General features: G+C 42.7%; 1 protein-coding gene and 1 non-coding gene across 27 annotated transcripts in view; one reads left to right on the top strand and one right to left on the bottom strand.

Annotated features, from left to right (window-relative positions):
* Positions 1-13,351, top strand: part of Magi1 (membrane associated guanylate kinase, WW and PDZ domain containing 1) — a 653,433-nt gene that overhangs the window by 518,168 nt on the left and 121,914 nt on the right. The window lies entirely within an intron of this gene.
* LOC114682197 lies at positions 12,044-12,150 on the bottom strand. The gene has a single exon (XR_003733012.1). It is a non-coding gene; the product is annotated as a U6 spliceosomal RNA (small nuclear RNA).

Here is a 13,351-nt window from a genome sequence, read left to right as displayed (position 1 = left end):
TTTGCTAGCCATATTAACCAAAAGAGAAATGGGACCCAAATTAATAAAATTGGTGATGAGAAGGAAGGCCTCACAACAGATACCGAAGAAATTCCGAGAATCCTAGATATACTTTTAAATTTTATATTTTCCCCAACTGGAAAAATCTGAAAGAAATGGATGAGAAAAATATATGGCCTACCACAGTTATAACAAGATGAGATAAATAACAAGTGAATAATAAAATGTGGTATATTTATGAAATATTACTTAGCTATTAAGAAACAAATTATAAAATTCACAGGTAAGTAGATAGAGCTGGAAACAATCATTCTGAGTGTAGTAACCTAGATTCAGAAAGAAACATCACATGTCGTTCGTCTCTCATTTGCTAATGTTAGCTTTCAGTCTTCAGATATATATGTATGCTTTGTTTGGAATAGCCATAGATGCCCGGAATAAGGAAGGTACCATGAGAAGAGCTTTCAAGGGAACAGCACCAGAACTCAGTAGTATAAATGGCTAAAGAGTAATAGTGGTACAGGAGGGGTTAATATCGGGCTGTGTATAGAGGAGGAACTTGGAGAGAGATAAATAACACTAATATTCTTTCAAAAAAAGTCATAAGGAAATCTACCACTATAGAAGCTTCCTAAAATATATACACGCTCATATATGAAAAGAACTAAAGTGGAATTACCCTATAACCAGGTACCAGTGCCCCTACTAGACACCATAGGCTAACAAATAAAAAGCCTAGTGCCACGAATGGGTTGCCTATTTTGAAGTTGTTGGCTAGTTAGGTCACATAGACCCCCAAACATTACAGGTATATATAGCCAATGCTGTTGCTTTCCCTCTGGACTTGATGGTGAGACTGTATTGTTGGAGAAACTATATACTTGAGTCAGAGAATGTGGAAAAAGCAAGCTGGTACTCACCTGGAAGCTTCATCCTTACTGCGTAGCTTTCATTGTCCTGGAGCATGTTTTGCTACCAGGGGAAGAAAGTAATCATCAGTCTTACCCAGACTCTGAGCACTAAATTAACAACTGAGCTGACAAGACATGCACACTGGAGCAGTAGTGGCTGAACGTCATGGGAGTAACCATCCACTCTCTGATTGAATTTAAGTCTCACCTCACAAGATGGAATCCATATCTGACACCATTATCTAGGCAAAAAGCCTGTGACTAGACAGATCATAGGCCCTAGGAGAGAACCTACTATTATTATTTGTTGTGGTATTTTGTTCCCCAAAATATTGTGCACCCTAATAAACTTATCTGGGGTCAGAGAACAGAACAACCACTAGATACAGAGGCTAGAAAATGTTGGCACTCACACCTTTAACCCTAGCTTTCTGGAGGCATGGATCTCTGTGACTTCAAGGCCGCACTGGAAATAGCCAGGCATGGTGACTCACGCCTTTAATCCCAAGAAGTGAGCCTTTATGCCAGGAAGTGAGGGCAGAAAGCAGAAAGGTATTTAAGGCGTGAAGACCTGAAGCATTTGGGTAGTTAAGCTTTCAGGCTTTCAAGAAGCAGTTCAGCTGAGATTCATTTGGATGAGGACTCAGAGGCTTCCAGTCTGAGGAAATAGGATCAGCTGAGGAACTGGCGAGGTGAGGTGGCTGTGGCTTGTTCTGCTTCTCTGATCTTCCAGCATTCACCCCAATAACTGGCCTCAGGTTTGATTTTATTAATAAGACCATTTAAGATTCATGCTACAATTATTTTTGCTAAATAGACATAGTATGAAACCAGTTCTTAATGACTTATTATTATACCCATAGATTAATGCATCTCTCAATCCCATTTAGAGAAACTCCTTTTTGTAGTAGATTACAATTCATACAGACATCCACACATGGTTAAGATGCAGAGAATAAGCGACTGTAGAATGTTCATTCCTAAATAGAAGGTTCAGGGATCATTGTGAACGAGCAGGCTGAAAGATTGTAAATGCCAGTAGATACTGACAAGGCAGCGATCCTGTTTGGGGGGATTCTTACTTATTTCTGACTTAGTCCCCTGGAAGGGAATGTGGATGGGTAGCTTCTGGGCTGAATGGTTGCGGTCTAAGGATGCAATGAAGAATAGAAAGGGGCTGAGAGAGACACAAAGGACTTCCTGTCTGTGTGACTCCACTTAATTTGGTGACCTTTATGGAGCAGCTGGAGACCTCTTTGCTTAGATAGTGAATTGTCCTCACCTATTCTTTCAATCTGGGGAGCCTTGGTCCCCAAATGCATATTCCATACGTTTGCATTTTTACAGGCACAGCTAGAGGAATTGGGGTGAAAGGAAAAGCTTAGGATCTAGACAGAAGTGTAGTACGGAAAATAGAAATAAACTTCGTTTATTCAGTTGTTTATGTGACAAACTGTACATATGGGACAGGTTCCTTTTTGCCTTCACTGTCATCAGTGCAGCAAGGGTACCATTACTGTGACCGACCGGCTAAATGGAACAGGTAAGGTCTTCATGGCCAGTCTGAGACACCACCCCCAGCTCAGATCCAGCACTCTTCCCCCAAACTCAAGGCTATCCTGGCTCTAACAGGTAGCCTGTTAGTGTTGCACTGACTTCCTGGCCAAGCAGAAGGGAAGTAAATATTTTTCAGGAAATAACTGATTGTCTTCAAGTGTATTTCTATGAATGTTGGTTGGTTATTTTGGAATTGAAATTTCTGGATATACCAAATCAATCCTTTCTACTTCTTAGGCATTTTTCTATGCTTGCTCTCCAGCATTTGACCTTTTACTAGTTTAATTTCACACCCATACAAGAAGGCTCTTAACTTTTTGAAACCAACTAGGGTTTGACTTTCACAAGCTGAAAGCAAATGGAAATTGTATTAAATGCCAGCTACTAGGGGTAAGGCTACTAGATCCCCAGAGGGCTGTCTCTCGCCTGCTGCCCCTGGACCATCCCTCACCAGTGGCTGTGTCTGGTGGGAGACACTCAGGAGCAGGCTACAACCCCTTGGATCTGAGTCTCAGCCCTGTGCCGTGGAGCTGTCTCCTCTGGCAAATCATTTTAGGCTCAGTCTCCATTTTCCCCTTGGTAATTACAGCACTTCCGTGTGAGTAGGACTAAACGAGGGAGTGATTGCAAAGGGCTTAGCTGAGTGCCTGGCACAGGTACACTCCCAGTCAGTGTTAGCGCGCACACACACACACCTTACGTAAATTGCTACACAGCATATTCCCATCTCCTTCTAGTAAACCAGTGGACCTGCCAGTCAAGTATATGTATTTATTTCCCAGGTTCCACCCACATTTTTTTGTCATCTGGAATTTTATTTGGCTTCTAATTCCAAAAAGGAAAAGCCTGGCATTACAACACTTTTTACTTCCAGGCCTACCATGCTGTGAACTGAGCACTCTGAAACTCTGAGCTGAGACAGCTCTTCTCCTTAAAAACAAACCAAACCATACAGGGTATTCTTTAAATATGCCATTAAAAATAACTGTATTTGATTGCCTTTGTTCAGATAAATGTCCTCAAGAGCTGTGCATTAAAAATGCTAGTTTCCTAGCCCGGGCTGCTGTTGGCAAGTGGTGGGACTCTTAAAAGATGGCATCAGTCTACTTAGAATGCTTTGGGGAAGTCATAAGGAATATGCTCTTGAGGGGAATGCTATTGCTTTCGCTCTGGACTTGATGGTGAGACTGTATTGTTGGAGAAACTATATACTTGAGTCAAAGAATGTGGAAAAAGCAAGCTGGTACTCACCTGGAAGCTTCATCCTTACTGCGTAGCTTTCATTGTCCTGGCACAGGACAGACACTCCATTGAGAACATGGCTTCTTTCTCTCTTTGCCTCTTAGCCACATAACATGAACAGATTGCTCCACCTTGGCATGCACCTTTTCCATGTCCCAATGCCTTGTTTTGCCACAGGGCCAAAACAAGGGAAGAGAGCCATCTAATTATGGATTAGAACCTCTCAGGTTCTGAGGCAAATAGACAGACAGACAGACAGACAGGCAGGCAGATAGATAGAAAGAGAGAGAAGAGAAGAGAGAGAGAAGAGAAAGAGAGAGAAAGAAAGAAAGAAAGAAGAGAGAAAGAAAGAAAGAAAGGAAGAATGTGGGTGTGGTAGCCCACACCTTTAATCCCAGCACTCAGGAGGAAGAGGCAGGTGGATCTCTGTGAGTTTGAGGCCAGCTTGGTCTACAGAGCTAGTTCCAGGACAGCCAGGGTGGCTACACAGAGAAACCGTGTCTGGGAAAACCAAAAATACTAAACAAAACAAAAGCACAATGCATTCTGAAAGGGCATTCTGCAGCATGCTCGGGAAGGCTACGGCAGGTGCTGTCTCCAGCTGGTGGAGGAAGCAGCTGGAAGAGGGGAGCTTGTGGAAGGTCAGGTGAACTGCTTGGAGATAGCAAGGGAGCCCAGTCATCAGCACCCAAGGCATGAGCTGAAAGCTGACTGTGTTGAGTACAGAGGAGGTTAGCATGGTGGCTTGTGGGTGGGGCATGAAGCAGCCTGTCTCGGCTTCCCCTAGCCAGCGCTGTCCATGGAGAGCTTTGTTCAGTGTAGCCCACCCACTGTATTTTCAACTATGCATATGGTAGCCACTCACCTGCTAAGGCTCTTCAGACTCAACGGGTGCATTCATTTTTACTTTTTAAAATGATATGTATGTGCCTATGTGCCCAAGTACAGGTGCCCATGGAGTCCAGAACTGGCCATCACGATCCCCTGGGGCTGAAGTTACAGGTGGTTGGTGAGGCACTCCATATGTGTGCTAGGAACTAAATGCTAGTCCTTTGCTGCAAGAACAGCAAGTGCTCTTAATGCTGAGCCATCTCTCAAGCTCCTGAACAGTTGAGGTTTTGTGGTTTTTTTCTTTCCTATCACTTCTTTCAGAGTTTCTTACAATGTGTTTTTAGTCATTCTCACTCCCCTCCCCCAACTCTTCCCAGATTAAACCCATCCTCTCTACCACACACTTTGTATGTCTCCCCCCCTGCTCCCAAATCTTTCCAGACCAATTTGTGCTGCCCAAATAGTCTTGGAGGTGTGGTCTTCCACTAAAGAGTAGTCAACTTAACCAGGGACTAAGAGAAGACTCTCCCTCTTGTCAGCTAATAGATGTCATTAGGGATCATTTGCCAAATTCTCTTCACCATGCTTGGATTTGTTCTGGCCTGGGTTTACAGAGTTTTGTGCATGCTGTTGCAACTACTGTGAATTCATACATTGAGGCTGGAGAGATGGCTTGGTGATTAAGAGCAGTTACTATTCTTGCAGAGGACCTGAGTAAAGTTCCCAGCATGCATGTCATGTAGCTTACAGTGGCCTACAACTCCGGTTCCAGAGAGATCTGATGCCACTGATCCTTTCAGACATACACACATATCTTCGCCTCCCTCTTTCTCTGTCTCTCTGTCTCTCTCTCCCTCCTTCCCTCTTACACACACATGCACACACAAAATATTCAAAGGAATAACTGATAATTTTTTAAAAGTTGAATTTAAATTAACCATGAAAGCTGGCCACTGTATTGATTTCAGTGCCATTTTTTGAATAAAAAATTATTCAAGGAGAGATAAAGTCCCACATTAGAACCTGTCTCCTCACTCACCAGCTTTGTACAGCAAACACGTTTTGAGCTGAATTTGGATTCCCAGAATCCTCAGAAAGCTCAATGCCATAGCACAAATCCACATAAAACCTGGACACTGTAGTGCATGTGTCTGTAACTCCAAGACCCTCACAGTGAGATGGGAGACAAAGATGAGAGACCCGTTGGAAGCTCATGGGCCAGTGAGCCTGGAGTGTACAACGAGGAATCCAGTAGAGACCCTGTTTCAAAGCAAGATGGAAGGCAAGGACCAACGTACACCCCATGTACCAGCAGTACATGCATATACATGCAGCACAGCACACATGCTCCTAAACTCACTTTTATATGCACGTGCACACACGCACACACACACCACAGAACACCCTACTGTACTTTTTATCTGGCAGTGGGTGTTGTGGTTAGCTGTGAACTGTATGGGTGATGGTAGTAGTTGAATCTAGAGATATTTCTGTAACCAAAGAGCTGAATTTGGTAGTGTATTTGTTGTTCATTGTCAGAAGGAAAGAAGAGATAAGTGACAATAATCCTCCTAGCCTCTTGTCTTCTATATCTAGACCTAGGTTGCTAACATTTGCCAAGATAATAAACACTAGGAGGCTGTGGTAGACAGAGAGAAGGAGGCAAAGGGGAGCATGATTTTTAGGTTACCCTGGACTACATAGTGAACCCTGTCTCAAAAAAGAAGGAAAGCAATGCTGTAATTGGACCAGGTTTAAGGAGTGGGCACCGACTCTATCATGGAACTGTCCCCTCCGCAGTAGTAACTGTTGACAGCTGCATGTGCTCCCAACAGACCCTCTTGCAAGGCATAGAAGTTGTTAGTGGAGTGTGCCAGTGATCAGCTTTGCACCTTGAATCGGCTCAAACCAGCGCCTTGTCCTTTTCCTGGACAGACAAGGTATCAAAGCAAATCAAAGGAAATAAGAATAAACTCCTTGGGCCAACTTTCTAATGGTGCACTGAGCTAATTTATTTGATACAGTGCCGGAAATAAAGCAACTGAGCCATCCCTGTTGGTTCTTCTTCTTTTTCTTTCTTTTTTTTTTTCTGTGCTGACATTTTTACTCTGCAATCCTGGTTGCTGCCTTAGTGCCCACCCTTGGGACTTCCCTGGGAGAGAGTTTAGAAGGGATGAACTATTCAATAGGACTGGGTTCTGAACATGCCTGTTTTGCAAATGCCTCTGGGTAGAAGAGACCGATTATACACTTCGAGCCACACGGGAGATTTTCCTTCAGCCTGGAAGGAGTTATGGGTTGCATATTTCTGCATGCTAATTAGAAAGGGGATGTCTGTGCTCAATAATGGGATTGTTTTGCTTCCTAGAAGATCTGCAGAGCAGCAGCTGCCGGCAGTGTACTTTTGGGGGACAGAGATATAAAGTGGGGTGAAGAGAGTTCATGTTTGTCGTTGAGGAAAAGGAGACCGTCTGGAGTCCTGGTCTCTGGCGGGCCCTGGGAGCCGTCTGGTGTGATAAGCTCTGTTGGCACACTCTGCTTTGGAATGTTCTCTGTTGATAATGAAAGTAACCGAAGGAACCCTGTGCTGTCAGTGGCTTTTCCCTGCATTTGAAGGTGGTGAGGCTGGAGCTAGGAAAATTTTACTTGATTTCTTGCTCAGAGACCCTTAGAGATTTCTGGAGTTGAGTGTGTAGATGTGAGACACAAGCCGCTCTGTGTTTTAATGCCCTTCATCATTTACAAATTATGTGGCTCTCATTTCCTTCAACTGAAAAATGAGACTACTTGTTCCTTTTGCTGTGAGATAACTATAAACACTAGTTTGTCTCTTCTTTGGTCTCATACTCAAAGTCATGGGTACAGAGGAACATCTAATTATAGGATGTTGGCTTATTATCCTTTTTATATATAAATACACATTTACAGGGTGGGGCATGTGGGAAAAGGAATAGTAGAGAGAAAGTGATGGGAGTCTTCTGAATATCTAATGCGTTGAACACACACATGGCAAAGTAGTATAGGTATATGTTATTCAGGTGTAACTAATGGAGTGGAGAGAAATGCCATGAGTCATGTCATTAAAAACCGGATCCACAGTACTGGTATCTAGGACGATCCTCGGCTGGGATTTATGTGTGCTGTCACTACTTGTTTCTTTTTATGTTCCACAAAGTATTACTGAGTGACACTGTGTACCTTATAGACTCTGGCAGCCCTCAGGGAACACAGACGTGCACAGAAACTGTCGTGGTTACTGCCTTATAGAATTCATAACCCAGAAGTGAGAACTGATGCTGAATCAAGCTACTTGATACATGCAGAGGAAGATGTTAGAAAGGGACTGGTATGGATCTCCCTGTTAACACAGCAGGGCTGAGTACAGCTTTTGATCCAGCCTCTGGTATCAGAGATAATATCCTGAGGACAAGTAGTAGTAAGGATGAGGGACAAAGGAAGCCATGAGATGATAAGGAGGCCCAGTGTGAGGGGCTCCTGAATGAAGCCCTGTGGAGGCAGAGTGAAAGAGCATGCAGAAGACAGCTATAGACCAGCCTTAGAGTGGGGAGGACCAGAGCAGAGTCCTCAGGGCCCCGAGGCCAAGGCCAAACTAGATGAGCTGGATGTCTTTGTTCACCGATGTACAGATGTCTGTCTGCGCTTATACAGGAGAGTGTAGAATAGAAACACCCCCTCCAAAAGGAGAAGGGATCTTCATCACCTGCAGTTGATGCTGCCCTCATTGGAAACGTTTTGTCTATATTTCCTTCTGGGCTTTTGGTTATTTTCAAATGCTTAACCTCTAAGAGGACAGAAAAGGGGTTCCTCATTTCTGCTGAACTAACAGTGGCACCCTACAAGAGCCCTCTGTACTCCTCCTACAAAACGGGGAATGGTTTTCTCTGTCTAAACATAGAGACCCTGAGGTGCTGCGGAATAACATGATATCTGGTTGGAATCCTGACTATCAGGCCCACCCTGACCTACGGGATCAGCATCTGTAATTAATGTTCCTAGACTGTTTGCCCGTTAACGTTTCAGAATACTGTCATTCACTATGTACAAAGATTTATATCTTTACATCTTACTGCTAGTACGACACTTAGTACTTAGAATAAAGGTTCTCTCCTAGGATGTAAATGAAATTATAACTGTGTAAGCTGAGAAGCTTCAGATTTGATTCATTCTTGCTGAAAATCCAGGGATAGTACAGTCTTCCTTAAATGTTTTATAAAGCTCTTAAAAATTGATTTGCAGCCTTCATTAATTTATAAGTGTGAGTTAGAAAGGATTTTCTTTGGCTTTGGTCATGGCCATAGATTGTGCCTGTTAATTAAGGCCAGCCTTTCCTTCCTCTTTCCCTGCCTTCCTTTCCCTCTCTACCCACCACCCCTGTTGAGTTTTATTGTAGAACCTGCTCTGAAAATACTGGAGGAAGAGGAACACATTCCCACTTGGGCTGAAGCCCGGGCACCTCAGGAAGTGTCTGCTGGGTAACATGGAGACTGTGGGACAGCCAGGTTCAGGGCTCACAGAAATGATGCAACCTGCCAAGCAATAAGCTTAATTAATTTTTGAATCATTTGCAGTGCCTCGGATTATTTATGTCCTTCACACAGAGTCTTATGTACATGCTGCACATTCTCTGTTAGGTTTGTGCTTCTACCTTGGCTGGACCTGGCCTACTTAGTGATCACACTGGGAATTATTGATAAGGTGGAGTTTTTTTGGAAGGCACAGTTTGGATCTCAAACTCCAAGACACTAGATACAGGCAATAGAGTCCTAGAGTAACTGTGGGACTCTCGATACATGACCCACCTGCCTGCGGTTACATGGGAAAGACAGTCTACAATGTTATACTCTTGTTGACTAAAAGTCCAGGATCCACATAGATGCATCCAAATTTGAATTCATTCAAAGGCCAACTTACAGACTCTTTGAGGATTTTTGGAAATTGTCATGGTGAGTTGGAACTGTGGGCTCTCTCTTACAAGCTTTATTGACATGCAGTGCCAAGGCTGCTCAGCATTGCTCATGCACATTTATTCATTATTATAAGGCACACTACATTGTTGATGTTCACCAAGTTTTAATTTTATATGGTTCACCTGATAATATGCGAGTCATCTGTCTCCGAGCCTGCTTTGTAGACATGGGAAACAACTTGTGGGGGTGTATCAACAAATCTGCTAGGCTTTTTTAACTTGAAAACTGAGGACAGGTGTTTGTTGGAAAATCTACATGTGTTTGTCAAATTACATGAAACTTTGTTTCCTAGCCATTTATTTCTGTCATAAACTGGATATCAAAGAGTAAATTAGTTTTAAAATGACAATTTTGTGAGCAACAATAATTAGGAAATTAAGAGTGCAGGGTCCCATCCTTTACCTCCCTTTTTACAGTAGGTTCTAACTTGTAGATATCAGCCTTCATTCAACATCTAGTTCTAAAATGAGTGTGCTCTTTTGGTATATTAGTAATGGGGAGGGATTAAATTAAATTCAGTAGCACTTTATCTCTGTTTGTTTGTTCAATTCTCTATGGAGATTTAATTTTAACTCAACAGTCTTACTTTCCTAAACCTTACAAACACTGTTGTACTTGGCCTAGGCATACCTTTAAAGAAAGCATAGAATAGTCTTTCCATGACCTTGTACTTATGAAAGATGAAGTGTGTTTCTTTGTTACATAATTGCTAGCTCTTCCTTGTGTGAGGGTTAGCCTCTCACACCATTATAGGTTGTCTTCTTTCCAGCTTCTTCCTCCCAACTTCTTGGCCTATAAGTTGAGAATCTGAAAGATTTTTCTTCGTAAGAGACTGATAGATCACTTACTGTGTGAGAGCTTAAGTCTTAACCAAAGCCTCCAGCGAGAGCTTACCAGAGACTGCCAACTGGGGTCTTCAAAGTTTAAACATGGTGCCCTTTGCCCCCATGGGTTTTTTTTTTATTAAGGTTTATTTATTATATTTGTGTGTAGGATTGTTTTGCCTACCTGTACCTATGTGTACCACATGCATGCCTATGCTCACAGAGGTCAGAAGGGGATGCCAGATGCTCTGGAACTGAAGGTCCAGATGGTTGTGAGCCACCATTTGGGTGGTGGGAACTGAGCCCAAGTCCTCTGTAGGTGTATCAAGTGTTCTCAGCTGCTGAGCAGTGGCTCCATTTCTCGCTCCTGTGTTTATTAGCTTGTATGTCCAGAGTTCACTGGTGGTATGAATTATTATATCCATCTCAAAAGAAAATAGTTTTATGTGTGCTAATAAAATTATTGATTCAAAATACAACTTGAAGAAACAAATGTTAGGCTTGGAGGAGTGACTGGGTTGAGAGCACTTGCTGCTCTCCCACATGATCAGAAGTTGGTTCCCAGAACCCACATTGGGCAGATCACAGCCATCTCTAATAACTCCAGGTCCAGGGTCTCCCATGCTCTCTTCTGGCTTCCACGGGCACCCATACAAACAAGCACAGCACATACATGTAGACATACACATACACACATACCCCAAAAAATTGAAAAGAATTCTAAAGAGTTTCTTCTTTAAAAATATTGCATTAATATTAAGCCTTCCTTTCTTAAAAAAATTTAATTGCAGGGCTGGAGAAGTAGCTTAGTTGCTAGAGAGGTTGGCTAGCATGCTTGGAGCTCTGAGTGGATCCCAGCGAGTATAAAGAGAGTGGCAGTTCATGCCCCAGGAAGCAGAGGCAGTAGACCAGCCTAGCCTGGGCTACCTGAAACCAGACCATACCTCTATCCTCCACTCCCCACCCCATAAAACCACACTACAAGAAAGCAGGTGTCCCAATAAAAGAAAACAGAAGAGTAGTTAGAGTTAAAGCCTGATGGAAGCACATTCTTTTCAATGCACCTACCCTACTGAATATCACATGCTTTCCAAATCTAGATTAGTCAGAAAGTACTCAAGAATTTTTTTGTATTGGAACAAGCGTCTTAAAGTTTCATTTAAGACAATCTCAAAATCACTTGCTTTTAAACATAAATTTGCAGAAGGAAATTATCACTTCTATCATTATTTCTTCCACTTATTGATTGCTTTTTTAATTTAAATTTGTTTTGTTTTGTTGATCTTTGAGATAGGGTTTCTCTGTTGTAACAGCTCTGGCTGTCCTGGAACTCAATTTGTAGATCAGCCTGGCCTTGAACTCACAGAGATCCTCCTGCCTCTGCCTCCCGAGTACTGGGATTAAAGGCGTGTGCCACCATTACCCACTTTATTTAAATTTTTAATTTTTTTAAGTTTCTGAGGATTTCATGCATGAGTACTGTACTTAGGCCGTTTATACCCCCCAAACTCCCTTAAATTCCTTCATGACTGCCATTCTCTCTCAAACGCTGACCACTTGGGGTTGGAGAAAACTGATTCTCCCTCTTCCAGCAACCATTGCTTGACTGTGGCTCTTTATGTAGAGGTGGGGCTTTGTGAAATTTCCCATCCACATTGGCATGTCAACTGGTAATGACATTGAGCCACCTTAATATTGCTTAAGTAAACTTTGGCTTTATGTCATCCTTGCACAGGGGCCGTGCATATCTTCTCTGTATTATTGCAATGTTAGTATAAGTGTTCTCAAAGAGAGCACTTGATTAACTTTCTCTTATGAAAATTAAGGTATGTGGTTAAAATAAATCTTTTTTTTAAGCATTGTTTTTCATTTTGAAAGTTAATTGAATTTACTAGTTAGGATTTAGTAATTATACCAAATTTAAAATATACGTATCTGGGACTAGGTACATAGTTAAAGTGTCTGTCATGTAATTATAAAGACCTGAGTTTAACCTCAGAACCCACATAAAAGAGTAGGGTGTAATAGGGTGTGCTTGTAATCTCAGTGCTGGGGAGGAGGAGACAGGTGGAGAGGGCCTCACTGGTCAGCTGGTCTAGCTGAATCAGCAAACTTCAAGCCAAGGAGAGACCCTGTCTCAAAAATGAAGGTGCATGGCATCTGAGGAATGCCATGTAAGGTTGACCATTCTGGTTTGTACATGGCACATGCACACAAGTATAAAAGCACACTCCACACATGTGAATATACACACATATGAGCAAACATACAAATGAAAATAAAGTACACATTTCTAAATATTAAAATACCCACTTTCCTGGGCAGTAGTGTTGCACACCTTTAATCCCAGCACTCAGGAGGGAGAGGCAGGCAGATCTCTGTGCGTTTGAGGCCAACCTGGTCTACAGAGTGAGTTTCAGGACAGCCAGGACTGTTACACAGAGAAACCCTGTCTCAAAAAAAAAAGTATCTACTTCATGTATCATTCATAATTGCCTAGCAGAGTTGGGGGGGGGCCTCCCAAACATGGAGGAATTGAAGATGGCTAGAAGCAAAGAAGACCATTACATGAAGGGTGATTTCCCCCAGGGGGCATCAGTGAACAATTTTCTGTTGAAACTTGGCGAGGATTTGTTCCTACCTGGCACAACCCCTATAGTCAACCCTGCCATTCAGTTTAAGAGGTGCCACGTGGTGCTCGCTGCCCTCCTTTTACCGAAGCGCCCCGGTTGCCTCTTGAAGAGAGAGAGAGACCTCGACCTTTGAGGCCTGGGAGGATCTTGGCAGTCATGAATTTTGTCTTCTGTGGGACTCAACTCTTAATGGGATTCAGCCTTGTGTGGTTGCCTATATCAAAAGATGACCCATTGAAATTCAAATGTAATGACAATGAAACGCCTCTATTCAGCACAGCCACTTCTGGTTTTATCCTAGCTCCTTTGCATCAAAACCCTGTGGCTTTCCTTTTCCCTTCTGTAACCCCGTAACTAGATAGATA

This window comes from Peromyscus leucopus, chromosome 3, assembly GCF_004664715.2.
Source record: "Peromyscus leucopus breed LL Stock chromosome 3, UCI_PerLeu_2.1, whole genome shotgun sequence".
Taxonomy (NCBI): Eukaryota; Metazoa; Chordata; class Mammalia; order Rodentia; family Cricetidae; genus Peromyscus; species Peromyscus leucopus.
Note: the sequence above shows the minus strand (reverse complement) of the source record. Positions and strands in the feature narration are given on the sequence as shown.